At 40.4% G+C, this 27,399-nt stretch overlaps 1 long non-coding RNA gene across 2 annotated transcripts; it reads left to right on the top strand.

The window, feature by feature from the left end:
* The first annotated feature begins 103 nt into the window (after positions 1-103).
* LOC308485588 lies at positions 104-27,130 on the top strand. Of its 2 annotated transcripts, none has more exons than XR_013990637.1 (3): positions 104-429; positions 7,013-7,241; positions 26,968-27,130. It is a non-coding gene; the product is annotated as an uncharacterized lncRNA (long non-coding RNA). The 2 variants fall into 2 exon arrangements; XR_013990638.1 differs by lacking the exon at positions 26,968-27,130 and adding an exon at positions 10,928-11,001.
* The last annotated feature ends 269 nt before the right edge of the window (positions 27,131-27,399 follow it).

Raw genomic sequence — 27,399 nt, 5'->3', positions numbered from 1 at the left:
GCAGAGGAAAATAGAACTTTCTTCCTCCGATACTGACGGAATGTGGGCATTGATTCTTTGCATAGAATCAATGACAGAAGAACAGAGCTATTCAAGAAAAGGATTTCTGGCCATGACCTGGTCATTAAAAAAAAATACAATTATATTCACTCTTGACTGCTTTTTGAAGTGCTTTAACTTTGGAAAATTGGAACTAAATGAGAGGTCATGTTATGCTAATTGAATCCTATTATGTCAACGTAGGCTGTCTTGAGAGTACATGATCTAAAGCATATGATTCATACTTCACTACGTGTCACAGAGAGTCTGCCAGACTTGGGGCAAGTTGGGAGATTTCCCAGTGTGCAGTTTTATCTGTGAACCAGAGAGGATATTCATCCTTGCCACAGAGTCAACACATCAGATACTGAAAAGACATCAGATAGATATGTATGCAAGCTATTTAAATTGTTAAACCACTTAAATTTCTTCATTACCAAACTATTTATAAGACTTGCTTCTTATGAAGCTGAGGGTGGAGAGCAGGCAGCAAAAGCAGAATCTGCTATTGTTCAGAGCAACAATGCCATCTAGAAGCCTCTAGATGGGCAGAGGAGCAACAGCTGATCTATTCTGACTTATAAGGGTAAAGAATTGTCCATGCTCCTGTGGCTGTACAATAAACAGTACAAAGAGGTTGAATCTTTGCCCGATGTGCTTTAGGATGCCAGTTCAAAGCCCACTATGGCTTGGTTCTAATTCAGATTTGAGGATTCTGCATAATCAATACTTAATAAAAATACTATTAACATGGCTATCCCTTATTTTCCAGGGTGATGCGCTGCATTTTCAGCAAACCATTGTTTGTGAAGTATTCCTATTTTGTTGTATTGTCCATGGCCATTTATAGGTCAGTTGGGGGAGGAGAGATTGGTTGTGTTCTATATTATTATTATCATCAACAATAAAATCATACCATATCAAAATAAACTGGTCCTTACTTTTTAACCTCTAGAGAATCTCAGTTTATATGCCATTTTTTTCTAGCAGAGATGATTCCCACACCTTTGTGTACCAGTATGAAATATCTGCTCTGGCTAGATCCCTCCAAAATTGGGTTATTGTGTCTCTGATCACAGCTGGCATATGGAGAATCAACTCCATCCAGCTTAGTTCTTGATCATTATCATCAATAATTGTTTAGAAGAGCCATTAATATATGTGCCATACATTGCATGGTTTTAAATCCCATAATAAATAGACCTTGTGCATCCTTGCATCTCATTCATTTTGAGTGAAGGTTTCAGCCATTGCAATAAGTTTTTATTTTCCTAACTGAACAATAGATTATTTGCCAAACTGATATATTGTTTAGAAGATGCACAGATAACTAACTTTATGATAGTCATTTCATGTTGAATCATAGTTATCACCTATCAGTCTTAATGCATTTTGTGGTGTCAAAATATATCACAAAGTTAATCCTATCGGCTTTATGTGCATTGCAAATTGATAAATCATGATATAAATCATATGTGAAATAGATTATATATATATATATATATTTAAAAAAAATAGATCAGTGAATAACTTACACAGATATAGAATCTGTATACAAAACTATAATCAGTAAACATTACCATTTGGAGTTTTTAAAAACTAGAAAAGGCTAAGCTGGATTTTGCTCCAGGGATTTTGGATTCATTTAGAAGTAATATTTATTTTTTTAAAGATAAAATAAAATGTGTACAATAGCTATTGCTATAATTTTAACAGTGCTTGGAAAGTTCATTTTGTTTTTTGTTTTTTTTTAATGATATTTATTAAAGTTTCACATAAAAAGAGACACATCAATAAGAAAAAAATTTAAAATTAAAAAGAAAAATACACTATACAAAATACAGAAAGAAAAGAAAGAAAAAACAGTTAAAAACAATCCATCTTTTCATCACTACTTTTGGATTTACTTATTTTCTGGACCTCCTCATACCTCCCTCTTTTGTATTCCAATTCAGTTTGTTTGTCCAGCAATTCCTTTCCCTCCTTTTTAATCCCAATCCTTGATCTTAATATAATATAACATTAAATTTTTACCTATTAATAGCCAATTTTCCATTCTTTTAACCTTTTTAATCCTAATCCTTAATCTTGATCTGTATATAACTTTAAAACCTGTACAGCTAGAAACCACTTAATTTCAATCCATCATCACTCTAACATTCTTTAATTTTGCAATATTTCTGTAGGTAATCTTTAAATTTCTTCCAATCTTCTTCCACCGACTCTTCTCCCTGGTCACGGATTCTGCCAGTCATTTCCGCCAATTCCATATAGTCCATCAATTTCATCTGCCATTCCTCCAGTGTGGGTAGCTCTTGTGTCTTCCAATACTTTGCGATGAGTATTCTTGCTGCTGTTGTTGCATACATAAAGAAAGTTCTATCCTTTTTTAACACCGATTGGCCGACTATGCCCAGGAGAAAGGCCTCTGGTTTCTTCAAGAAGGTATATTTAAATACCTTTTTTAATTCATTATATATCATTTCCCAGAAAGCCTTAATCTTTGGGCACGTCCACCAAAGGTGAAAAAATGTACCTTCAATTTCCTTACATTTCCAACATTTATTATCAGGCAAATGGTAAATTTTTGCAAGCTTGACTGGGGTTATGTACCACCTGTATATCATTTTCATAATATTCTCTCTTAGGGCATTACATGCCGTAAATTTCATACCTGTGGTCCATAACTGTTCCCAGTCAGCGAACATAATGTTGTGTCCAACGTCTTGTGCCCATTTAATCATAGCAGATTTCACCGTTTCATCCTGAGTGTTCCATTTCAGCAGCAAGTTATACATTCTTGACAAATTCTTAGTTTTGGGTTCTAACAGTTCAGTTTCTAATTTTGATTTTTCCACCTGGAAGCCAATTTTCTTGTCCAAATTGAATGCCTCCATTATCTGAAAATAATGAAGCCAGTTGGAAAGTTCATTTTGAAAAGGAACAAGTTATAGTTTAAGGTCGTCCCATCCAAAAATAATCTAGGTTCAATTCAGTTTTACAAAACAAACTAGTTCAAGTTGAGTTCAGAATCTTACAAGCTGTTATAATGAAGTATAGGCTCCAAAAGTAAACCAAGGGCCACACACAAGTAATATGATGCCTGAAACACAGAATATCAACTAGTGAAGCTTTCCCCATTATTGTATTTCTATAATAGAAAATGCTTGCCCTGTTTAATTTTGCCAGCCACAGCACTCTTAACGGCACTAGGCATCATTTGCTTTGTTTATGTACCAATACTTCTCACTGTAAGCTGCTACTGTTGGAAGAGAGTGCATCTCTTCAGCAAGAAAGATACAGGAAATGCCTCATATTCCTTCCTTCTCATTGCTTAACAAAGACTCTCCTCCCTGGAAGAGAGGGAAGTTGTTGTGGGCGGGAGCCCGAGCACCGCCCCTAGCAGTGGGCGGTTGCCCCCTGCCTCCACCTCACCTGGCTGGCGCCCACGCCCCCTCTGCAGGCATCCAACCAGGTGCCTTGGAGGGGGCGTGTTCAGCAGCCTTATGCTGCGGTGCCAGCCTCTCCCTGGCCTCATTCTTCGCCGTCATCTCGTCGCGAGTCACCCACCCTCCACTCCCTTAGAGTTAGGGCTTAGGTCATTGGCCTTGCTATGGACCTTAGGTTGGTCGCCCTGGTTGTCCAGGGGGCCTGGTAGGAGTTTTTCCATTTGGCATTAGGCTTTTTGGTTTTTTCGCCTACCTCGTAGCAATCGTCACAACTTTTGTGGTATTGGTGGGTAGGTTAGGCATTGGAATAATGTGTTGTGGTGTGTCGAAGGGCTAGGTGTGGCCATCGCCTATGCCTTCAATTTTGGGGTATTCCGTTAAAGGAATCTGGCGGTCGTGTGTTCTGTCCGATGCCTGCTTGGCGGGAGGCCATGGCACGACCCTCGGTGACATCAGGGGGGAGCCTATAGTTGGATTAGCATCAACAGGCTCCACCTACTGGTGAATAAACCCACGTGTTTTAGAGATCCAATGCCTAAGCCAATACCTTTTCACTGCTGTAATCAATAAAGTTGTGGCCTTTCCATGCCCATTAACCTTATATCACGTGTCCTTGTGTATTCATTTCACATCGCGGGGGTCGGGTCCTCGAACCACAACAGGGATTAAGTGACTAGGCATTCTTAGAAACAGCAATGCCTCAATATCTGCCTAATAAGCATTAAAATGCCTCCTGCTGGGGTGGGAGGGAATGAATGAATGTGAAGATCAATCAGAAATCATTCAGAGTTGTGCTCCAAAATGAACTTAATTCACCTTTAGTTCACCTGGTAATATGGGAACTACTTTCAGGTGTAGTTTTTTGAACTATTTTAGTGAACTTTGTTCAACTCAGCTAGTTCATTCCAAGCACTGAATTTTACTGAGGAGATATCAGAATATAAGTGACATTTATTCACCTTCTTGAATTGATTGCAGCACTCCATCTCAACTAATCTAAGAGAAAACCACTACAATTTATGCAAGTTGTAACTTATCCTGGGAAGACATAATAGAATCAGTATTGTTTTACACCCAATTGTATAATTGGACTGAAAGAAGATTAAGATTACTAGAAATAAGTGTCTGCTATTCTGAGAAGTAATATGTATATAACATCACTTAAAGTTAAGAATATGTACATTTTAGGGTATGTAGAATATATAATTCGAGATAACTTCAATAAGTAGAAGCTTCCGAGTGTGTTATTTGCCAAGAAAATAATGCCAAAAGGATCCTCCACATACGGAAACAGAATGCTTATGTACCTATGAATCTGCCTTTCAACCAAGTCTAGTCCACTCTAAACTGACTAACAGCAGCAATCCAATATGGCAAGCAGAGAGGTGTTCCCTAGCCCTACAATCTTGATATCCCTTTAATCCTAGCTACTAGGGATCAAACCAAATATCATTTTCTTGCAGGACAAGTGATCTACTACTGAGCTATGGCTGCTCCAATACTGCACAGTGATTGTACTCCTGAATGTGGTGTCATGGAAACACAGAGGTGTGGATATAATGTTCCTGAAGCAAATGCACTCTACTAAAAAATATGCTAGTATTGTCAACTATATTGTCACTAGTCACCTGATGAAGCAGAATATTGCAACAAGTAATGAGGCAAGATTTGGTATATATACACACTGTCTTATGTATTGCTGTGTTTCTAAACCACCCTGTGATCCTCGGATGAATAGTGGTATAGAAATTTAATTAACAACAACAACAACATCTAGTACTAGTGGGACTGATTGCATTGTAAGAGGTCATTGAATCAATCCTACATGTAAAGAGACAATTACTTTTCATTGGGACCTGAAGTTTCAAGGGAAAGCGAAATTATAGAGCTTTGATACAGATGTGGCCAAGAGGTTTGTAAATTATTCATTTTATAACTCATTCCTCTGCTGGTCATAATTAATTATGATAAAATACTGCATACTAGATACTGGCATGCAGAATCCTAAAAAGAAAATTGGTTTCAACAATTTATAGCTGTCTCTTACTTCTTTATAATATCCACAAAGCACATAAGTAAACACATCTACCAGAGAGTCCTTCTTAATGATTTTGTAGCTGGAATAACTGAAGCCAGAGCAGATGAATTGACCTTGCCAAGTTTACAGACTGTGCCAGTAACAGAGCTGGGATTAGAAAACCAGATGATTAAAATTTTGCTCACTAGGATAAAACACTTAAAACGAATCATCTCAATTTCCAAAGTGTCCTCAGGTTGCTTTAGGCATAATAAATTGCAATCACATAACAGCAAACAATTATTTAAAAAATTAGGACTTAAAACATTACATCTGACACTGAAGCAGTGCAATCTCCACTCAAGAAATCTACTTACATTGCCAATGAAATATATAATATTTGGACGAGATGTTAACATTATTGTTCTGTTTGAAAACATGTCTATTTTTTTTAGGGGAAATGGGCTACAGTTACACATAGGACATTAATGTCACTTTTTCTGTTATGCCAAACTAGACAAAATATCGTCAGTGGTGGACTTTGTGCTTTTGAATTTCAACTGCGCCCTGTGCAATACCAAAATTCCTCCCCTGTCTCCCGCTGCCACCTCTCACTTTTTGTTCCAAGTCATTATTGTGGTGCCCTCTCAACTCAGCACCCAGTGTGGGCAAACTGGTTGCACTCCCCTAAATTCACCTCTGGCGCCATTCTCACAATTAGCAATGGCATGAATGGCTTTTAAAGAAGTAAATAGCATGTGTGGGGAATGTATTCTGGGAAAAGATCCTGGCACTGGAGAGGTGGGCGGGTGTTGGGTTGTAAGGCCTTTGCCCCCTGCTGCAGTCCTACTCCAGATTTTTTGGGGGGCGGGGAGGTCTATTTGTGCCAACGGAAGTTTTCCCTCCAATACTAATAGCAAATAAAGCTGTCCTTCAAAATCTACACTTATCTGACCTTTGCAATGCAGCTCTCCAGCCAAGTAATGTGTGCATATACTAGAGTAAAGTGGGCATATAAAATGCATATAATGGTGAAAATATCATACAAAAATGCATTATATCAGGGGAAATTGCCTTGCAAAAATGTGTATATGAGGCAAAATTGCATATAAAATATATATATATTGGAGGGGGGAAATCATGCAAATCATTCACCCCCTCCCTTGATGTAGAAATGTGGAGAAATGGTTAAGGATGGAAAAAGAAGAAACCAAGAGAAACCGAAAATGGCATATTTGCCCATCCCTACCCTAGTACACATTTCATCATTCCACAGAGTGAAACCCAACACACCATTAATTGGGTTTTTAGATGTACATGCTTTCCCTGGTATGCTCAAGCAATTGGGTTATGCACAATTTGTTCTTAACATTTGACTTTTAGTTTCTTTGATGAACAATATAGATTTTTGGCATAGATTCTGCCTAACTCAGGAAATACAGGAGAACTGTCATTATATGAACCATTGGTTATTGATATTAAATGTGTCCTACTTGTGTTCTTTCAGCTCACAGCTCTCCTATTCATCCAAACACATTCATTACACAAATGTTTTGGATGCCCTTTGGAACGTCTGATCAGTGAAGCTCTAGCATTATAAACTGCTGAATACTTTCTTAACAAGTGTGTGCCCAACATCCATCACGAAGGAGAGAACTGACTAACCAAAGATTGAAGTGATGTACAGTAGATGCCAAGAAAAACTGTCTTCTCCTGCCAAAAGTTATCCCCAAGAGGTGAATATCATTTTCCATAAGTCTGTAGAAATAACTGAATTAGTTTGTTAATGAAATACCCCTAGCTAATTTCTATGTATGATTCAACATGTCGGTGCTCTTCATAATAGTTTGGTTCCACTAATTGCATAAGAGGAAACCCATATTTATTCTTCAATAAGATTAACACAAACTAAAATGCAATATTAAAATTACTTGAGGTAACTTTGATTCACTAGAGAATAACTGTAATGGTTAAAACAACAAATTTGTATATCTTAACCTACTTTCGATGTTGAAAGTCTATTTATAATTCACTGTAATTCTACAGAATTTGAATTACATATAAAGTACACTGGGCATGTTCTGTATTAGGATGCAGTAATTATACAATGACTGTCTCGTCATCACAAATAAAGCTAATACAAAGGTCTATAAATGAACAATTTAGCTTGAAAATATATGCAGCAACTATGATTTGATTTAAGCGCAGAATTTATTAGTGGCCTCTTTTCCAGAGACAACTAATCTAAATGGGTGACATTTAATCATATTCTATCAGACTATTCTCCCACATGGAAGGTCTCCTAGGAACCACATGTACTCTACCTTGGCAGAAAGGTGGGATAGAGAAGTAAGAAAATAAAGAAAGTAAAATTTTGTCTCAGATATGTCAGTCTATCGGTTAACATCTATGGGCTGAACTCAAGGGTTGAGTGACTGGAAAACCACCCATACAAGTCATCTTTTTCTTCCTCTCTGCTCCACTGAAGCCCCCTGTGTCCCTCAAAAGCCTTTCCAGTGGATTTAGTGCCCTCTTGAATAATGTGGGCTGTGCTGCTGAGGGGCTCCAGTTTGGCAGAGGGGATTTGTACAAGTGGAAATTGATTGCACAAAGAGCTTTTGGAAGTCACATTCAACCATACATTTAACATACATTTAATGCACGTGGTTTCCCCCCCCCCCCCAAAGAATCATGGAAACTGTAGTGTTAAGGGTGCTGGGGAATGTAGTTCTGTGACTTGCAAACTACAGTTCCCAGAGTTCTTTGTGGGTAAACATGTGCATAAAATGTGCTTTAAAGGTACAGTGTGGATGGATTAACATGCAGCTTTTGGATCCATAAGTTCATAAAAAGCAAATTAACTTGGCCCTTTTTGTTCAAAAAACAATATTTGCTGGCCATTATTACTATTCGGGATACAACTTGAATAAAATAAGAAGCTGTGATAATACAAGCTGTATTTTTCATTTCTAAGAAGAATCAAAGAACAGAGTTCCCCATGAGCCAATGTGCTACAAAACTAAAGAGGAAAACAAGTATGTAGCTTCCTATTGTTCTCTATGATATATCATTTTTACTTTACGCACTACAAGATTCATATACAGCCTAACAAAGAAAAGGGGGCAACCCTCTATTTATGATTTTTCATGCCTGCTTTGAAATGGGGAGGAGGGTGGCGGAATGTTTGTCTATTCAATAAGCATTGCCTTCCCTCTGAATGAACTTAGTCTGATCTCAGTGAAGTCCGTACATAGTCAAATTTGATTTCCTATGTAACGTTAGAGCATCCACATTTCACTACATGATTCCTGATGGATTGCCTCAGAGGAGTCCCAGAAAAAAAATGGTTCCAAATCAGCAGCAAATAAGAGAAACAATCAAACGAATGTCAACAAACAAGACTGAAAAGAACTGACTATTTTCACAATAAGAGGATGGTTTTCAACATATGCTCCCTCTAATACTTTCAACCCAAAAATCAAAATGGGAGACCAAAAGGTGAAGCCATCATTTCGTAGTGTAGTCTAAATGGAATCACTCTGAATTATGAGTTCAGATGTAATCCTAGAAATTGTGCCCATTTTTTTAAAAAAGAGGGTAGTATCCCAAATAGAAATATCAAGAGAATTATTGTACAGATCTGCCTTTCCATATGATATATGAAACATGCTAAGTAACTTGCAGCAATACCTCAAATTTATGTGCCGAAAGCTATTCAAATATAAAATAAGCACTAACAAACGGGCAACCTTGTCAGTTGCAATGTTAATAAATCAAATTCACCAAGGTAAGCTGTGTTTTTTCTTCAAGTGGCTCTATCATCAGAGGCCACTGATAATGATACAGCTACAAGTAAAATAAATGTGTTTTCCCTGACCTTGACTATAATTCAGTAACAGCTTGCCTTACAATTTTACACTGAACACATCACCAGGTGTCACCTGATAAAAGGGTTATATACCTGTAGATAGATGTTTTTTATTTGTGTCATCCCAGTGAAGAATTTGAGAAAGTATGCAAATTAATCTCTTTTACAACTATTGCATTTACTAGATTAGTTGATTTCTGTAGAGAGAAAAATGTTAGATTGATCCAGTAAGATTACTTCATGTGCCTTAAAATGGCCTCAGGTTGGAATGCATTCTCAGGTGTGTTCCTACCTTAGCAAAGTCTAAAAGCATCTCAAGATGGAAAGAAAAAGTTTTACAGTATTTGCTATAAATGAGAGTTATCATCCAGTGTACAAAAAAAAATGTGGTTCGAGTACAAACTGGCATCTGCAGGCTCCTTGAAGGTAAAACGATTTAGCTCTGAGTTGAATGTGCCTTGCTCCTTATTCCTAACCTGAATATGCTAGACTACAACTCCCATCAGCCCTAGCTAGCATGACAAATGCACAAGGTTGGCAAAGGCAAACATTGGTACACTACACCTTATGGAAGATGTATATGTATGAGAATTATGTTTCCAAGTAGGCTCTCTGGGTGTTGTCTTCAGTTTCTTATGTAGACATTCACTGCAAGCTGAGTTAAAGGTAAAGGTAAAGGGACCCCTGACCATTAGGTCCAGTCGTGGCCGACTCTGGGGTTGCGGCGCTCATCCCACTTTATTGACCGAGGGAGCCGGCGTTTGTCCACAGACAGCTTCTGGGACATGTGGCCAGCATGACTAAGCCGCTTCTGGCGCACCAGAGCAGCGCACGGAAACGCCGTTTACCTTCCCGCCAGAGCGGTACCTATTTATCTACTTGCACTTTGACGTGCTTTCGAACTGCTAGGTTGGCAGGAACTGCTAGGTTGCCAAGCTGAGTTAGTGGCTAACAAAATTTGTTTCTGGTGAGGTCTGGGAGCTTACATAGAGTAGGGACCAACCTCTCCAGCTAGGCCACACCTCTGACTCAGATCATAGGTCATAGCTGTATCTCTTAAAGAGCCCACAAACAAGCTATTTGATTTCCCCAGGCATTTTAGAACCATTGGTTTTTAACTCTGCTTTTCTTGGTTTTGCTGTTTTCCTGTTGAAGATTTTGTTGTGTTTGATGTTACTTGTTTCATTGCAAACTCTGTGCAAATCCAAAGACTGCAGAGTAGGATAGCCAGTGTCATAAATATATAAATAAGCACCCAAAGAGCCTTTGAAAGCTGTGCCCCTCTGTTATTCCAAGCCAAAGAATCCATACAGGAACTTGATAGGTCTGTTGCTATAACTATAATTCCTAGGGCTTTGATATAAAACAGTGAGCACAGGGCAGCAGGGTTTATTCACACTTAACCCTTTTTTAAAACCCAAAATTGAGCCACTCAACTGTCTGGTAAGCAAGGGTGATTAGGAGACTGATCCATGCCCCACTCTACTGCTGATTCCAGTCCATGACTGAAATTCCTTCCTTCTTTCTTTCTTTCTTTCTTTCTTTCTTTTTTAGGGCTCTGCTTGCACAGTCCCATCTGCTGGTTTATGGAGGATAACCTCATAGAATTCATTTGTGCATATGGTTCTTTAGCCAGTGAGGGATATGATCATGGAAGTGTGCTTCTCCTTAGCTAGATTGGGGCACAAGTGTTGCACAAATGACTATAGATGTGGTGTAAACACGGGATTAGATAGCTCTGCACCAGATAGGGATGCACTTCCCAAGGATGAAACACTGGCCCAAATCCAGCAAGCTTTCTGGCACTGAAAAGAAATGGGGCAGTCCAAACCCAACATCAGTGCCTCATGGGGGGTTGAATCAAAGCAACAGTTCTTAGGATTACAACATTAAACACCTTCCATCTTTAATGTGCCCTTTTATGGTAATCATCATATACTTAACCTGATGACATGTCTGGGAAGCAAGGAATAAAACATTTTCTCCATTTCACAGATTGACACTGAGGCACACAGGCAGATTAAGTGATCTGCCAAATTCCTAGGAAAGGGAATGAAATCATGAAAATTAGATAATGTTTTTGTTTCTGCATCCTAACTGCACCTGCTATGAGCAGATGGGGATGTGCGCGGCATATTTCTTAAGGGGGATTTGAGACCAGACCTTCGGAAATGTTAAAAGGAGACAGCACCCCTTAAAAACTGGCTCATTTGAAAGCTGACCCCTTTTCATGCTTTGCCCGTCTCATCCATTTCTTTAAGGTACTGGAGCCACACATTATTCATTGATACTATACTGCTGTCTTTGTCCTCAATAACCCAACTACAAACAACTAGAAGCGTTATCAAGTTAGCGGTCTTATCATTATGATCTAGATTAGTATTTACCAATGCAACCTCCCGTGAGCCAAAGTGAGTCTCAGGTGGTGGATTGGGAAAGGTGGCAGATCTGCATTTGCTGCCCAACGGGCACTTTTAGGGTCACCCACTTCCATTTTATGATGCTATCAGCTGCCATCAAGGTCATACCGACACTCCCTGCCATTCATTGTGGAGTGACTAGGAGGGACACCTTGCCCTGCAGCAAAAGAAATCTGGAACCTCCAGTGCTGATATTAGAGATAAGAGATATGCTGCCTGGTCTTTAATAGTCAAAGTCAGCATTTCCATCCATGCCCACCCCCAGTGCTCAGGTAGATGGAAGTGTAGGGTGTGGGGTTAACCCTTAAAGATCAGAAAAAGGGATACCTCTGTGTGTGTAAGTGTTTGTTATGCTTGTTAATTATTGTTTTGTCTTTCACCCATTCACTTCTGCCTTTGGCCCCATACAGCCTTGGCATGTGGCCCTTGTAAGGTTGGCCACATTAAAATCTAGCCCCCCGCCTGAAAAAGGCTCCCCACCCCTGCCTTAGGTTAAAAACACCTGGCTAAACACCAGAGGTAAATTCAATAAAAGGTTGTAGCATGTCAAACTATGAAGCTTCTGCCAGTGAAGACACTGCCAGAATATTATATTTCCATTCCTTTATAGCATAAGCAGTAAACACCAACAATGCTTTACCAGCTAATCAGCTAGTCATCTTCTGAACTTCGAATCTGTACCATATGTTATTTTCTTAAGTTTAGGAATGTGTCTCAGGATTATGTAGACAAAAGCTGTAACCTTGTTTTATGACTCTGAAACTCTTAGCTAAAAACAAAGTGGGATTGGATCAAGCTTCCAATGAGATTAAGGGTATTTCATCTTTGCTTTGGATGCCTCCATTGGCATGTATTATTTACAAGAAATGGGGAGCAATAATAAGGTAGATTAACAAGCAGGCTGTTTACAGCAGGAGCCTTATGAGGTTCAAGAAATCACAAGATGACACAATAAGAATCCTTAAGCAAGAGTGTGAAGGCTTCTGTGGCAAAAAAATTAATCTATTTTTCATTAATATCTATGTCACTCCTACTCACCCCTAGGGAATCAACACTTAGTTAAAGCAGGAAACAAACTTCCTTCTCACTGCCGACACTGCTAATGTCATAAAAAAGAAAACTATGAATCTCAACAATGTCAGTCTACAGTCCTAGAAATACAGTCCTATTGAACGCAGTGGGGCTAACTTCTGAATAAACTTAGGCTTGCACGGTTAATGCAGTAAAAGTTTGTAAAACAATTGAAATGATAAGGAGAGCAATTTAGTCACCCAAAAGCAGTTACTGAACACATACATCCCCCACAACAATCTTTCAGATATGACTGTTCTGCAACCAGCATTTTCAAACACTGATTTAGCGTTATAGAATTTAGCTATGTACAGAGTGTATCAATTTATACATATTCTCTCTAGATAATGAAACCTTTACAGGAAACCCTTTTACATAACATAGAGTCCATAACAACCACTTAAAATGACACAATGCAATGTTCTGATGCAGTTGTGAACTCAATATCTGAAAGAAATCCATAGAAATCTGATCAGGCAAACAAAACAGGGATTCAAAATGAAAAGCCAAGTATTTACAATTGTTGGAAAATTATTTGGCCCTTCTGTACTCCCAATGCTACCTACCAGTGAACACTATTCCTATAAAAAATGTTATTTTCAAATTCTGTTACTGCTTCTTAATGTGACAGTGCTGTGCAGCAAAGAACATTTCAGCTCTCTCTTGGATTCAGTACAGAAGATGGTGTAGCAGCACAAGCCAAGCTCAAGTTAGTGAAAATAGGGTGTTTAAGAGCTTATTGGCTGAAAGCTGTCCATAATGAACTTCTGTGCAAAGCTAGATATGCAGAAAGCCCTACAAGATTCCATCAAAATGGAATAATTTGTCAAAGAAGAAACAGTAAGAGAGTGGATTTGTCACTCATGTCATCATAAAATCCAGGATGCCACAAATATCTAGCATGATGGGCATAATCACCTTCTGGTACTCATTTTACACAGAGGAACAAAAATACATGTATTCTCTGCTAAACGTCACTTAAAATTGAGGTTAGATAGCTCTGGATATATATGGGGTTATTCATCTCCCACATTGCAGGTGGTAGTCAACTAATTTTTACTCAGAGTAAAATCAATGAACATGTCTATGTTAGGTCCATTAATTGCAGTAGGTCTACTCTGAATAAAACTTAGTTGAATACACACACACACACACACACACACACACACTTCAATCTTCTGAGTGCTCAGGGTTCCAGCTTATGGGGGCAACCCAAGCTGCCCCATTGCAGACATCCAAATGCACCAGTAGCATTGGGGAGGGCTAGCAAGGTGTGTGACTGTGGCAATAGGGTGAACATGCGCAAACCCACTGTCCTTGCTCAAATTATATCATTTGCATGAAATTGTACATGTGAAAAGGGCTGTAGTGTGCTCCCACACCCCCACTCCACTGGCTAACAGTCCCCCTATCTGAGCTCACAGAAATGCTCCCAGGTGCAGTTTCAGATCTCCAGGGTAGATTTTAGCATCATTTTAATTTCTGCTGCTGCAGTTCCCGCCCCACCCCATTTTTCATCATGATTATGTTGTTGTTTTATTATTGGTTTTATTGCTCTGTTTTACTGTTCTCTGCTTTGAGAATCTCTTGATTGAAAAGTGGATTATAAATTTTCTAAATAAATAACGAGGAGAAAACATGCCATCTGCTCAGGAGATGTTGGGAATAACTGAAGAGGCTCTGTTAATTATAAAACACTAAAAAAAATCAGCTCTGGTCCTTTTGAAGCCTGCAATAAAACTGTTGACAAGATCACAGCCTAAAATTCTATTTAAGCATGAAACAAAGTTTGGAGTTCAGTTCTTTCATCATTTTGAATAGTAGGCACAAAAATGTACTGGAAGTATATATCTCCAGCAGATAATAAATTAAAGGATGGCAGGCGAGTCTCCAGAGATGACTGAGATGTGAGCTGTGAATGAATAAGGCAAGGAACAGATCATTTGGATATGAAGAGGAGAAAAGGTGGAGCAACTCCATGAAGAATTTTGATAACCAGGAGAGCAGAGGAGAATTGGATTTAGGAACAGAAACAAAACGAGTCAAACTGGTTAAAGAAACAATTGGATACCAGTTTAAAATTAAATGAGGAGAGTACTGCAGGGGGGAGAACTACAAGAGGGGAAGTGATTTGTTGAGACAAGAATACAGTGCATGAAAGCAATCTTTGAGCATCAAATAGCCCAACAGTTTTGATAGCATCAAGAACATTGTCCCACTATTCCATAGGGGACAATGGGTGAAGTTAAGAGAAGAGGACCTGGTAAGAAAGTGGTGGGAGATTCAGGACAGGTTTTAAAAAGTACTTCTTCACGTAGCACATAGTAAAATGATGGAACTTGCTCCCGCAGGAGGCAGCGATGACCACTAACTTGGGTTGGATTTAAAAGAGGATTGGACAAATTCATGGAAGATAAGTCTTTCAAAGGCTCCTAGACCTGATGGCTATGCTCTATCTCCATAAATGGAAGCAGTTATGTTTCTGAACACCAGTTGCTGGTAACCACAGGAGGAAAGAGTGCCCATAGGTATCTGGGTGGTGACTGTAACAATGGGATGCTGAAGTAGATGAGCCATTGGTCTGATCCAGCAGCCTCTTCTGATGTTCTTGTGATGTGAATCAAATACATTTTGTGGACAATCTTTGAAAAGCAGCTGCAATTTTGTACAAGAAGGCTGCTGAAACCTTGTTTACTTCAGTGGGACTTAATCAGCCTACATGTGTGAAAGACTTCAACCAAAACACACCAACCCACCATGCCAGAGCTGAGTGAATACTTTCCCCCCAGCACAGAAATACTATTTTAGTCCTTCTGGTCCCATAGAAAAGATAACAGATTTTTATTTTATTTTTACTTACTTGGGTGTCAGGTTTAGGCATCAAGTTTATGTGAAACCAATCTTGTGAATCCAGAATTCAAATCCAAGCTTGCATTCTGCTTTGAAAGTCAGGTTCAGAGGGACTGAACGTAATATTAAACTGGAGGTGGGGTGTGGGGAGAGCCAGGCTGAAGCATGACTATAGCAAGCAGGAGTTTGGAAGTGCCACTGGTACATTTATGCGCTGTTGATAAGGATGAGGAAAATGTATGGAAGGCAATGACATCAGAGAAGCAAATAAGGGAAGTTCTTTCTCATATGACCAGCTAGGGAGAACATCTGGGAAGGCGTTCCCAAGCAGAGTTAAGCCCTTGTTTCCCAAAGATCCTTTCCAAATGCTTATAAAAGAAATAATTTTAATGCTATACTGTGTTGGCTACAGTCAAGCAACAGTAGCACACTTGCTCACAACAGTTTTTGTTTATTTCATAGTAGGACTTTTGGTCTCAAAACCAGGGGAGAATATGTTTGTTAGTGACATCACAGGCACTGTCCAATAGAGACCAACAGATGTTACTGACACTCATACAATCACATTTCTCACAGCATTCATAATGGCATTTGTGAGAAAATTAGCATTTTCCAAGCAGCATGCTATTGCTTCTTTAGTGCTGAAGAAATGTGATAGTGTGCCAACCTAAGTGCTTCCTTAAGGGTCAAAATGGAAATACTTTGTAAGCTCGAGGGCACAATTAATTTGTATGTTTCTATTTTGTAGTACAGATATTTTCCATATATTTTTTTATGAGCATGGTGATGGGAACTAAACAATACTTGGCAAGGATGTTACGCTTGCTTTGCAATAGTCTTCCTTCAAAATCATTGTTCGTAAATGAGAAAGGCACAGTCTTTGCATGGGGGGAAGCTTTCATCATATGAATTTAGCCATTAATGAAATTGGGGGGGGGGGGCATTTATTTGTTTCATTCAAAGCACGTAGTACTTTTGCCACTACATTTTCAGAACCATCTCATATGAAGTCCATAGACATTTGCTTTTAATTGTACACACTGGAAGGGATTCAGCTAAGCTGTTACACCACCAGAAGGCAGCACAATGAGTCCTGCTAGTGCAATGGGACATTCCAGAATCCTGTTCTCCAGTGGCCAGCCAGATGCATATGGGAAGCCCAAAAGCAGGGACTGAGCACAACAGCAGTCTCCCCATTTGTGATTCCTAGAAACTGACACTCAAAGGCGTGGTGTTGGAGGTGCACAGAGCCTCCTGCCCTCTCTGCATGTTCATTTGATCAATGCATAAAGGGAACTGTGTGTTACCCCCCTTGTGTGTTGTGTGCTGAATTCTCTGTGTGTTTTGTACACATGCACCAAGGTAAACTGGACCATAGTTTGAGTGGAGGGGTGTCCAGCCGCTTGACTGACATGCTGCTAGATAAAAGCAACCCCCCCCCCAAAAAAAATTTAAAACCTCCTTTAACTTAAGACTTGTAATCTTGCACAACCATTACATGGTGGGAAGCCCAACCCTGTGACAAATGAATGGGTCAAAGCTACAAATAAGGAATGGGGGCTCATGTCCTTAAAATTTCTATGTGCCACATAGAAACTTCAATTCTGATCTACCACCTCCTTGCTGAACATAATGCAGACATAACCATTCAGATACAAATTAAATTCATGCTCATTCTATACGTATACAGGGTCCTGCAGCACCTCAAAGAAGATTATCAGATTTCTTCTAGCACGAGTTTTCAAGGACTAGAGTCTGTCCTCAGATGCAGCTTGGAAGCAATAGTATTGCAGATAAATGTGTGATATATGACTTCAAAGGCTGAATGTTATATACGGAGTGAAAATGTACTTCAACCAGTACTAAGAAGAGATCATTTCCTGATAATGGAGCAAGCCAGCAGCCCTCAAGCAGCTTCCTAGTGTACTATTCATCATATTCCAATGGGCAATACAAATTTGTCATCGTTATATTGACAGCTAATGGGATGCTTATTGGCACTGATGCAATATGGCACCCAGCATGAAAGGGTGGGAAGTGTTTCATGGAAGGTGCTGAGAAGTATTCTCAGAATAGCTGTATGTAAATGCCAGAATGTGGCGTCAGGTGAAAACTCGCCTTAAGTTAACATTACTTTCATCAGGACTTTAAGAACTGGAGTGCTTGTTCTTCAGTCATACAACTTGCAAAGTGCACATTGATCGGTCTGTTTCTGGTCTGTGTTACTATCATTTTAAATAGCCTTTATACTAGTGTCCGTCCCCCCCAATCTTCTATTATATTTGTCCCTTTGTGTTTCTGCTGGTGCAAAGTGTTTAGCTGCTACAGTGGTACCTCAGGTTACAGGCGTTTCAGGTTACAGACTCCACTAAGCCAGAAATAGTGCTTCAGGTTAAGAACTTTGCTTCAGGATAAGAACAGAAATCGTGCTCTGGCGGCACAGCGGCAGCGGGAGGCCCCATTAGCTAAAGTGGTGCTTCAGGTTAAGAACAGTTTCAGGTTAAGAACGGACCTCTGGAACGAATTAAGTACGTAACCAGAGGTACCACTGTACTGCTATAAATAGTTTGTATTGTTAATATTGCTTTATTGGTTTATCAGATTTAACATGCCTAGAGAGCACCAGGTGGACAGATGGTATAGAACAAGCTTCCTCAACCTCGGCCCTCCAGATGTTTTTGGCCTACAACTCCCATGATCCCTAGCTAGCAGGACCAGTGGTCAGGGATGGTGGGAATTGTAGTCTCAAAACATCTGGAGGGCCGAGGTTGAGGAAGCCTGGTATAGAACTAACAGAACAAATAAATATATTCCATGTGTGCTCACCCATAAATATGTTTGGTCTCATTTTTATGTTATTCTTTTTTGGCAGGGGGAATAGATCCACCCAAATATTCACACCTAAATGTATCATCTCTCAAAATATGCATTTCCAACAGTTGCTTTATACTTATGTCAGCTGACAAGTGTATTGGGACATTTGGGGATCATTATTATTAAATTTCAACTGGTGCAATACTTTGAGAGGTATGGATCAAATAAGTTCTTATCAGGAATCTGCAAGTGTCAAGTTCCTCAAGAATCCCTAGGTGTAAGCCCAAGACAATGGATTTTGACCACATACGAGACCTCTGTGTTGATTGATGACATACAAAGAATCATTCAGTCCATCAGGAGGAAAAGGCAAAATGTAACTTCTTTTGCCAGCCTTCTTCACCAGTTTGCAGCAGCTGGGTTCAATTAACTGTAGTGGTAATGCCAAGCTTGTTTTCTTTAGCAATGCTGCCACCTCCTGGAAGATGCCATGTTTAACTTCATCTTTCTCAATAAAAATACAATCAAATCAATGTGTTTATAATAAATATTCTAGGGTTTCTGGTGGTTTGTGGGTTTTGTTACACTCCTGTTTTAAAAGGCACAACTTGTGTGCATTTGAAGCCGCTGGGAGAGATCATCAGGGGATTTGGACTGGGTGTCCATCAATATGCAGATGATACCCAGCTCTACCTCTCTTTCAAATCAGAACCAGTGAAGGCGGTGAAGGTCCTGTGTGAGTGCCTGGAGGCGGTTGGAGGATGGATGGCGGCTAATGGATTGAAGTTGAATCCTGACAAGACAGAAGTATTGTTTTTGGGAGACAGGGGGCGGGCTGGTGTGGAGGACTCCCTGGTCCTGAATAGGGTAACTGTGCCCCTGAAGGACCAGGTGCGCAGCCTGGGAGTCATTTTGGACTCACAGCTGTCCATGGAGGCACAGGTCAATTCTGTATCCAGGGCAGCTGTCTACCAACTCCACCTGGTACGCAGGCTGAGACCCTACCTGCCCGCGGGCTGTCTCGCCAGAGTGGTGCATGCTCTGGTTATCTCCCGCTTGGACTACTGCAATGCGCTCTACGTGGGGCTACCTTTGAAGGTGACCCGGAAACTACAATTAATACAGAATGCGGCAGCTAGACTGGTGACTGGGGGCGGCCGCCGAGACCACATAACACCGGTCTTGAAAGACCTACATTGGCTCCCAGTACGTTTCCGAGCACAATTCAAAGTGTTGGTGTTGACCTTTAAAGCCCTAAATGGCCTCGGCCCAGTATACCTGAAGGAGCGTCTCCACCCCCATCGTTCTGCCCAGACGCTGAGGTCCAGCGCCGAGGGCCTTCTGGCGGTTCCCTCATTGCGAGAAGCAAAGCTACAGGGAACCAGGCAGAGGGCCTTCTCGGTAGTGGCGCCCGCCCTGTGGAACGCCCTCCCATCAGATGTCAAAGCAATAAATAACTACCTGACATTTAGAGGGCATCTTAAGGCAGCCCTGTTCAGGGAAGCTTTTAATCTGTGATATTTTACTGTATTTTTTGTTTCTATGGAAGCCGCCCAGAGTGGCTGGGGAAACCCAGCCAGATGGGCGGGGTACAAATAATATATTATATTATTATTATTATTATTATTATTATTATTATTATTATTTGCGTTGTTTCTTTTCTGCTATTCCTGTCCTGATAACCCTATACTGTATTTGAAGTTTATGGTCTATAGGTCAAATAAACTGAAATTGAAGAGAATGTTTTTGCTATGATGTTTCTGTCTGCTTTTGCTGTCGTTTTGATAGCAAAATAACTCCTTTAAATAACTCCTTGACTGCAGTTTTATTTGTTTTTAAAATATATATATATTTTAATGTGCTTTTGCATGGAGTTGCATCCAATGATGTGCTGCTAAGTTAGTTGTTTTGTTTATAAAATTTATATCCCTGTCTTCCTCCCAAAGGATTCTAGGGTGGGAAACAATAAAAACATATTTTGAAAATCTTAAAACACTGAAGTCCCTTAGCATTCTACAGTGGTACCTCAGGTTAAGTACTTAATTCGTTCCGGAGGTCCATACTTAACCTGAAACTGTTCTTAACCTGAAGCACCACTTTAGCTAATGGGGCCTCCTGCTGCTGCCGCGCCACCAGAGCCCGGTTTCTGTTCTCATCCTGAAGCGAAGTTCTTAACCTGAAGCACTATTTCTGGGTTAGCGGAGTCTGTAACCTGAAGCGTATGTAACCTGAAGCATATGTAACGTGAGGTACCACTGTATTCTTGTTCCACTGAGGAAATGTTCAGCACCGGCAAGACACTGTTGCAGAAGGTCGTGCATAAGCAGCTTGCTTGTAACTTCGTTGCACCATCTGTCGTGCAACAAGTTTCCCCTAATGCAAACTGTTGCATTGCATTCCATTGTTACATAACATGGAAACATTGCACTAGTGGACCAAGAATGTTAGATACCACTCCCTGTCTTTTTACATCGCTCTTGTTGACCACCTAGTGTGGAAAGGCAGGGTATAACTGTAAATAGTTAAGAAGTAACAACAAACATATGACTAAATTATTTTATACCAAGCACTTCCTCTCTTCCTAAATTGCCAGTGTGTCACTCACTTTTCTCTGTGGTAGTGGAAATGTGTGGGTGAGCCTGCTGCGTGCCATCTGTGTGAAAGGGCTTTGCTAAGGACAACAAAACTGAGATGCCTGCATTTCATTTCGAGTTCAGAGTATTCTTTATTGGGGCTGAATTCTTTATACAGCTGCCGCACATTCAAAGATGCTGGCTGTGGTCCACAGCATTGCAGTAACACCTAGATTTCTCTTTAACTATCTCTCTTAGAATTCCCCCCTTAGAATCCTAAAATAGCTCTTTGAATTCCCACACTTTCAAAATGCAATTAGGGCAGCTTTCCCTAACCTTGTGCCCTCCATGTTTTTGACTGCAAGTCCCATCCGTCGGCACCATTTCAGGGATGGTGCAAGAGGTTTTCAGAGGAGGAAAGGGAAGCAAATTGTGTACATGCACCGGGTGGTATTTCTATTGAAGGAGTGTGGATTTTTGATGAGTTATGACAGCTCCCCCCCCCCAGTTGTGGCCCCCTGCAGCCACAATAATGGTGTGAATGTGTGGTGCCACTGGTCTTTAATGTAGGGAAAGAATCGTAGCTAGAGATGGGGGACAGGGAATTTGACTCTGTCCACAGTTAAAGGTGAACAGTACAAGAACTGAAATGGATTCATTCTTCAAAGTATGCACTTCTCTGAATTTTGTGATACAGTTGTCCAGCCAACCAATTTTACAAAAATGGATATATTAGGGGAAAATATATTTTTTTTAAAAACAAATAAAACTGCAGTCAAGGAGTTATTTAAAGGAGTTATTTTGCTATCAAAACGACAGCAAAAGCAGACAGAAACATCATAGCAAAAACATTCTCTTCAATTTCAGTTTATTTGACCTATAGACCATAAACTTCAAATACAGTGAGGGTTTGAAGTAGGAGTTCAACATGGAGTTTTATGGGTTCTCTCCTGGACTGATTTATGATTATAGGCTCCTAGGGAATCTGGGATGAACCCCAAGGGATTGTTTTCACACGCTCCAAGATGTCCCACCACCCTTGGATTTCCCCAGACATATGAAAGGAAGCGATGTCTTTGAGGAGAGCTCCATGGTCATCATAAGGCCTCACAATACAGGCCCCAGCACCACTGCAAGCAAATGCTGAAGGCTCCCACAACCAGCGGGAAGCAAGATTCAGTTGCAGGAATGAATACATTCACTTGAATACATTCAGAAATAGTTGGAGACTGTTTTGAGGACCAGTCGCTGCATTTTTAGAAGCAACAGAGGTGCAAGGTGACATTTACAAGTGAACACAAAAGAAATTTTGCTTGTGAAGGTAGGATATGACTCCCCTGTCTCTTCAAATCCTGCATTTGTTTAAAGTGCTTTGCTTTGCTACCCCGTCATTTGCTATCCTGGGCTCCTTGGAGAAAAAACTTGGTATTGGAATGTAATAAGCAGGCTTATAAAATTAGGAACCCCTGTTTCCACTGACAAGCCTTAAGGGGGGAGTGGGTGCTGGAAGGGGTTGGACTGAAATATCAATTTTATGCCTTGAACTAGCCTCTTGACATCAGAGGCTAGGCCTTGAGGCCCTGTGACTGGCTTGGCCTCATCCACTTCTCAGTTCTGTCCATTGTGCAATATGTCACTGCCCTCAGAGTGCACAAAGTAGGAGGTTTGTTGGTGCTTAGTTTGGCTGAGAAGGAAAGAAGATTGTCAGCGCATGGATGGTCAGTGCATGAACACAATATATGTACTGAGTCACCTGCAGACACCAGGGATTCAAAGTGGGATTTCCTGCATGCAAAGCAGCTGTTCTACAATTGACAGATCCATCTATCCCTAGTCATAGCTCAGTTTTAGTTCTCTTAAGTTTCTCATTTTTCCAGTCTTAAAATTGGTTCGCCACATTTCTGCAGCATGTTGCAATTAAAATAAAAATCATGAAAAATCCTCAGCACATTTCTCTTACAAAAATACATTTTTTGTATGTAGTTTTCACTGATATACACATTTTTGCAAGGAGGTTTCCAGAAAATAATGCATTTCCAAGCTTACACATACACTATCTATCCTAGTCCGACAGATTTGGGGGGGGGGTGGAAATATCTTTTAAAATAATCACTGCAAACTTGCTTGTCTCTCTACCCATCCGGCGTCACATCAGGGACCCTGACTAGACCTCAAAGCTTTAAACGCAAATATAAATGCCAACCTCTCTGTAGTGTTAGGATCACAAAAGTTGAATATTCAGCCACTTACAAAAGTTTCTGTAATATGTTGGGTAAAGTATTATTTGGGAGATAATAATCTCAGAACCTATACAGGATTATTTCCTCTAATTCCACCTAAAACTTCTATTTCACTTGTCATGAAATAAGAATTTCTCTCTAACACATTTCCCTCCCCTCTCTTCCTCCCCCAACCCCCCCCCCCCCCGCCCTGTGTGTTGCTACAGCGCACTCTGTCTGGTTCTCAGCTTGGACTTCAAATACTAATCCGATCTCCTGGGAGGCTTTCCGGGTGATTGACAGGGAAGCTCTTAATAGCTTCTGCTGTTATGGCAAGGGAAAAAGGAAGCAGCTTGAGTAACTTGAAAAGATGAGGTACAGGTATTTGAGGAGGTCTAAAGGGAGAGTCGTTTGATAAGCTCTGAAGGAAGAAGTGTTTCAGAATTTTTAAGGGGCATGATGAAATGGATGAACATCAAAGAGATGGCTGGGTTGAGCTTCCTACTTGCTACTCACAGTGTGGGAAGGGGGAGAATAGTATATTCAGCACACAGGGAGAGTTCTAGGTGAATGTATCTATTGTGAATCATTTTCATAAGTGCTGTCATAAAGGAAAAAAAGGATCTTCCTGATGTCTCATGAATCACAGCCTCTTATCTACAGAAAGGATATTACTGTTCCGAATACACATGATTTGCACTAACAGCAATGAAAGTTCATCTGTGCAAACAAAATATATAGTAATAGGAACTTGCCCTTCATGCTAAGGTCCCTGGATGAGTTACAACATTAAAACACAATATCAAATAATTGATCCAAGTGATCCAACAATGGATAGAAATTGGACTAGAGAGCCCATGAGTAATGTAGGGGCTACTCAGGGATCCCCCCCCCCCCCGGACCTAAACAGTGTTTTTTTTTCTAGAAAAATAGATGGCGGTGATGTTGTTCATTTGGGGGGGGGGCTTCACATATACAGTGGTGCCCCGCAAGACGAATGCCTTGCAAGACGGAAAACCCGCTAGACGAAAGGGTTTTCCATTTTCAATGCACTTTGCAGGACGAATTTCCCTATGGGCTTGCTTCGCAAGATGAAAATGTCTTGCGAGTCTTGATATTATTTTTTTTGCTTCCCCCCCCCCCTTTTTCTAAGCCGCTAAGCCTTTAATAGCCTTTTAGCAGGTAATCCGCTAAGCTGCTAAGCCTTTAATAGCCGCTAAACCGCTAATAGCGCTAATCCGCTAAGCCGCTAATAGGGTTGCTTCGCAAGACGAAAAAACCGCTAGACGAAGATACTCGCGGAACGGATTAATTTCGTCTTGTGAGGCACCACTGTACTAAGCCATCAATCCTTTTAAGGAAAGCCTGTGTCATCCCACAAGGCAGATGAAAGGTGATGGCTGGGAGTCCAGGGCCAAACTAAAAGTGATTCAGGAATTGCATGGATGCATTTCCAAATGTCTTTTTTCTTCTGCTGAAAGTAACCATAGGAAGGGCGATTTCAGCTAGGGCTGTGGTGAAGACAAAGGAGGCCACACCCTTTCTTCCTGCTCTACAGCTCCAGTCCCAAATGCCTTCTGCTAAAGTTGTTAGCCATGCAGAAGAAACATCAGGGCAGAATATAAAAATAAGAGCAGCTTCAGGAGGAGTGAGCTGTATCAGGATCATGGCCCAGATATGAAAAGGTTGGGTTTCCTTCCCCCAGCACCATAGCACCATTCAGACTAGGGGTGGAGGTTCAGGGTTGATTTTAGGAAAGAAAAGAAAAAAGCAGACAAGGCATCCATGCATCTCCCATGTCATGCTTCCATTGAGCTCATGAGCGTGATAAAATGTGAACACCTTGCATTTTAGCTACTCAGTTTCACCAGCTTTCCAAGAAAAAGAAAGAAAGAAGGGCAGCTCCTTAGGTTTTTTCTGACACAAAACCAGCCCAAGCTGTCTATGGAATGGGGCCAAATGCTAAACTAAATATGATACTAACTATTAGCAACTATTTGAACACCTTCAAAACTTTTAAAGAGGCCATCTGTGCCGCAGAGCATTACCATGCCAGTTAACACACTTCAGCAAATCGGTTAACAGTGGAAGTTACAGTGACATTTCAAATCTCGTCACGCACTTTGACTATGAATTACCTTCCTGAATGAGTGGGACTGCATTAGAGATGCCAATAGGTTGGAGCCAAAACTAACAAGATCTTTGAAGGTCTCAAATGGAGCATTTCCTGCAAAGTCTAGTATCTCCCAGACTTGCTGCCTGGCACACTCACTTACACCATCAGCTCTGATTAACAGATTGTGAGATTTGCAATTTCCTAGGAAAATTATTGTGTCGCAATCTACTCTGGGTTCCCCCCCCCCATGTATGTGTGTGTGTGTGTGTGTGTGTGTGTGTGTATGATCAGGCTGCTCACTTCTCATACCAGCTGCTTCACCCACCTGTTGCCTTGCATATAATATTTTTCCCCGTCGTCAGATAAAGTTCTGTACTATATTTAAGCTATATATACTTTGAATGCAACATTGTGGCAAATACCTGGTTGCAAAAAATGCCAAGGTCCCATGAGGAGAAGTTGCCAGAAGATGTTTGGGTATATGAAACCATGGAGGGACCAGCTCTGTTCATCTGTTACACGTAAAACTCAGCTTTTAAAGAATAAACAATAAAAGGAAGCCTTAGCAGGCTTATATGTTGAAAGGACGATGGGGAGGAGCAACTTCATAAAAACATAAGAAAAGCCTGTTGAACTGAGCCAATGGTCCATCTAGTCTAGCTGTCTTAGTGAAGCCTTAGCTTGCATAACAATAATAACTAGACATAGAATATACCTTAGAAATATGTGTAATCTGTTTCTCTTGAAACACAGAATACATCACACTGCTCTGCTCTTTCCACCACAGTATTGCTAATGTAGGTGACCTTTCTCCCACTTTCTCCTTCCGTGTCCTGCAATTGAACAGGCCTCCACATCATAGGATGCTAGGAAGGACAAGAACTAACTGCTAAGAAGAAAAGAACTAATGAGGCAGAATGTAAATTCTTGCCTCTTCGCCTACTTTCAGGGTGCTTGAACCTTACCTGCAAGCAAATCTTCAACTAAGGTCATGCGTTATTTGTTACACCTTGGTTATTTGCTTGTGGGATATCTTTGGGAGAGGAAAAGGCTAAGGAGTAAACCCTACACAAATCCAGAGTGGAGTCCCTAAGATGGTTGGATGGTGTCCTGTCTTTCTTCTTTTGGCAACTGCTGCAGCCAAACTGGTGCCAAACGTATTGCTTTGCTTTCCTTTGGACCACATCAGCGAGGCTGAGAGAGGGCGGTATTGTTGACTGGGCAGCCCAGGACCTCCATATACACTGCCCAGGCTTGTGCCCAGGGGAGGTCACCTTGGTACTGCTAAAACAGCAGTTTGACTTCAACCCTGGAGGTGCACTCAATTGCTTTTCGAGACAAATGGATGCCAACAATATTATTGCTTCCAAACATGAACTCTAAATATCCAATATGAACAAGTATACACATCAAGAAAGGAGGGGAGATTTCAAGACACAATGAGTAATCTTTAACAGCTATCATATATCAAATGTAACATAATGTTAAATGTAACAGGTAACTAATATAGATTTTTCTTTTATTTATTTAGACTGTTCCTTCCTTCCACTATCATGGAACAACATATTTGTCCTGCCCAGGAGAAGGAAGATTAACTCCAGCTGTAGTTTCTATCATATTGTTTTAAATCTCCTCAGAGGACAATAACCCAGCCCCTGGCTGTACGTTTCCAGGGATGCCATAAATAAATAACTTCCTTGATAACCACACACCCAACATCTGCAATGATATATTGGTCTTTAAAAGTTCATGCCATGAGATACCGCTTTGTAATCACTTTAAAATGGTTTCCTAACAGTACAATACCAAGTGATACTTTCATCCCTGTTTTCAGGAACAGGGTTACAGAGATTTCTTTCCCCTATGCATTTGTGTAATTACTCATTTCTGATAGCAGAATTCTAAAATAAGATTTACCATAGATTTTAGAAGGGAGGGGCTCATTTAAAAAAAAACAAACCAA

This window comes from Podarcis pityusensis, assembly GCF_964106645.2.
Source record: "Podarcis pityusensis genome assembly, chromosome: 9".
In the NCBI taxonomy this organism is placed as follows: Eukaryota; Metazoa; Chordata; class Lepidosauria; order Squamata; family Lacertidae; genus Podarcis; species Podarcis pityusensis.
The sequence above is the reverse complement of the archived record's forward strand: the minus strand, read 5'-3'. Positions and strand labels throughout refer to the sequence as shown.